Source organism: Myotis lucifugus, unplaced genomic scaffold, assembly GCF_000147115.1.
Source record: "Myotis lucifugus unplaced genomic scaffold, Myoluc2.0 scaffold_20, whole genome shotgun sequence".
In the NCBI taxonomy this organism is placed as follows: Eukaryota; Metazoa; Chordata; class Mammalia; order Chiroptera; family Vespertilionidae; genus Myotis; species Myotis lucifugus.
Genome location: NW_005871068.1, coordinates 2565427 through 2569092, shown reverse-complemented (window position 1 = coordinate 2569092; position 3666 = coordinate 2565427).

Below are 3666 nucleotides of genomic sequence, written 5' to 3'. Positions count from 1 at the left end.
AGAAATGTGAACAGAGTGGATTGTTGTCAACAATGACAAGATACATGTTGATATAAACAAATTATTGTTAATTTGGTTTAGGTGTGATTGTATCTTTAAAAAAGTCCTTAAGGCCCTAACCAGTTTGGCTCAGTGGATAGAGCATCGGCCTGAGGACACAAGGGTCCCAGGTTCGATTCCCGTCAAGGGCATGTACCTTGGTTGCGGGCACATCCCCAGTGGGGAGTGTGCAGGAGGCAGCTGATCCATGTTTCTCTCTCATGGATGTTTCTAACTCTCTATCCCTCTCCCTTCCTCTCTGTAAAAAATCAATAAAATATATTTTAAAAATAAATAAATAAAATAAAAGAGTCCTTATGTTTTAGAGATACATTATCAAACTATTTACAGATAAAATAATAAGCTATCAGAGATGGCCTTGAAAATAACATGGGAGAGTGAAGACAGAACAGGGGTTGAGGGTGCAGTGGATGGGGGATGTAATTAAAATAAGACTGGCCACTGCCCTGACCAGTTTGGCTCATTGGATAGAGCGTCGGTCTGTGGACTCAAGGGTCCCGGGTTCGATTCCGGTCAGGGGCATGTACCTTGGTTGCAGGCACATCCCCAGTGGGGAGTGTGCAGGAGGCAGCTGATCGATGTTTCTCTCTCATGGATGTTTCTAACTCTCTATCCCTCTCCCTTCCTCTCTGTAAAAATCAATAAAAATATATTTTTAAAAAAGCAATTAACTTTAAAAAATAAAAATAAAATAAAATAAATAAAATAAGACTGGCCACGAGCACACAATTGTTGAAGCTGGATGATGGACACATGAGTGCTTGATGTATTATCCTCTTTGTGTGTGTATTTAAATTTTTCTATTTTTTACATTTTTATTGAATTTAATGGGGTGACATTGGTTAATAAAATTATATAGGTTTCAGGTGTACAATTCTATAGTACATCATCTATATATTATATTGTGTGTTGACCACACTAAATCAAGTCTCCTTCCATCACCATTTATCCCCCTTATACCCTCTCCTAAATCCTCTCACCCCCCTTTCCCTCTGGTTGTATATATGAAATTTTCCACCGCAAGTCTAAAAAACAAACAACAATACAAAGACAAAAATACTTCAAATATCAAAGAACCTTTGGAGTGGGGCAAGCATTACAGATATTAGTTGCTTCCTTTCTCTTTTCTATGGACCTTATAACCACTTTCTAAATCAATAAAATTAGACCACTTATGATTAAGAAAACTGCAGTGGTTTTCAAATTTGCAAGAGCACACCTTACTAAAGATGCAGACTCCTGAGCCTCAATTCCCAGAAATTCTGATTTTTAGTAGGTCTGGGATAAAGCTCAGGAATCTGCAATTTAACCAGCATTTCAGGTGAATACACAGACAGGTGGGCACACACCAATGATACTATAAGAAATATTAGTACATCCTGGTAAACGCCTCTTTGCTCATATTTATAAGTTTCACTTGCAGTATAAAGAAGTAAAATTGCTGGATATGGCACATTTTCAATATTACTGTCCAAAATGACTATACTAATATACATTCTCTCCAGCAGAAGAGAATTCCCAACTCCCCATTCCGTGGCCAACACTTGATGTGCTCATACTTTTTACTTTTTGCCAAGAACATAAGTATCTTACAGAATGACCTTTCAGTTAGCAACATTTGTTAAAGCAGCTCTTGAAAATTCTCCCACATTTTGAACAAAGACTCCTTTATAATGATGTTTCATTATTGTAATTATTTTCATTATTCTCATTCAAATGACTTTTCACCCCAAAATGGTTAAATAAATATGCTCAAAGGAGTGACAATGAAACATTATATTTTAAGGCAAAAATGTTCTCACCAGTTATAGGACATAATTCCTCGTCAGAGAATCTCATATGGAATAAATTTGAATTGTGCTCTGTGTTTACATGAACCACAAATGATTTTTACTTGTTTTTGCATTCAGGCATCAAGCAAATAGAAACAACCCAAATTGAGAGCAAAACAGGAAGAAGCAGCTGGCAAAAATGTGGAAAGTTTCGTAATTCTCAAAAAGGTGAGGCAAGCCAAGGACACCGTAGTAATCTGACTGAGTAAAATTAAGGTTTGTATAAAGTGTGAATTGCGCATATGACTTCTAAGTGACCTAGCAATGGAACCCCCACTTTATGGTCATTATATTCAGGGAAAATTCACATGAAAATCAAGTAAGTAGCCAAGTGTCAGAGCATTACGTGATCTGGTCCGGTCAGTTTGGGAAGGTTTTTGCTAGAAAAAAAAAATGACTTTGTGAGAAGACCCCCAAAATGGATTATGAACAAAAGGTTCAAACTGAGCCTGTGCTCTGGAGCAGAGCTTCTCAAACTTTAATGGGCACACAGGGCCCCTGGGGATGTTGTGGAAATGCTCCTGATGCAGGAGGGGGCCTGAGAGCCTGCACGTCCCACAAGCCCCAGGGCAATGCTGAGGAAGCGGGGCTTTCTGGGATCCTGCAGAGCTGTCGCTCCTCACTCTGACATTGCATGAAGTCTGTTACTGAGGAATCCTGTAGCCCAAACACCTGCCCGCTCTGCTGCTAGAAAGACAGTGGCACAAGGACAAGGCAGAAACCCATTTGGGGCTGGGCTTGGGGCAGCCAGTGGCTCAGAGTCCTCCCGTGGGCATGGTGTGGCCCAGGAGGGTTGAGAGTCAACAGCTCTTGGCATTGATACTGCATCACCCATGTCCATGCCCCTAGGAACTGGGTGTTCAGGTGTGGAGGAGAATGATGAGAGCGTTGACACGTAGACAATGACCAACAAATTACAGGTGTGTGATGTTCCTGGCCAAGAAATACATGATGAAAGATGTTTTATTTTATTTTCTTAATGTTTATTTATTGATTTGAGAGAGAGGGAGATTTGTTGTTCCACTTATTTATGCATTCATTGGTTGATCCTTTTATGTGCCCTGACCAGGGATCAAACCAGCAACCTTGGCATATTGGGACGATGCTCTAACCCAGTGGTTCTCAACCTTCTGGCCCTTTAATACAGTTCCTCATGTTGTGACCCAACCATAACATTATTTTCGTTGCTACTTCATAACTGTAATGTTGCTACTGTTATGAATCGTAATGTAAATACCTGATATGCAGGATGGTCTTAGGCGACCCCTGTGAAAGGGTCGTTCGACCGCCAAAGGGGTCTCGACCCACAGGTTGAGAACAGCTGCTCTAACCCCTTGAGATAGCAGGCTAGGGCATGAAAGATCTTTTAGAAAAAGGTTTGTCTGAGCTTAAGGGAGATCTCCATGTATAGACTGAAAGAACTTACCCCATTTCAGGGAGGATTATCTAATTACACACATATGGCAGTAAGTTTCAGCTACAAAAGAAAACCTGCGATCCTCAAGACAGGAGAAAACATCATTTGTTCCGCACACTACTTGATGCTTTGCGTGAATTCTCTCATTTAGACTTCATAGCATTCCAAAACAGGGTGGTGCTGGCCTTTAAGGTGACCAGATTCAGGAACTCAAACTATGTTGTCGGGATCCCTTTGCTCTCCAGCTGCCTCAGCTCTCTCATTCCTCCTGGGGGCCCACAGGCTTCCTGCAGACGTGGCACAGGCAGCTCCTGGCTCACATGATCATAGCTCAGTAACACCGGAAGAGAGAGATGG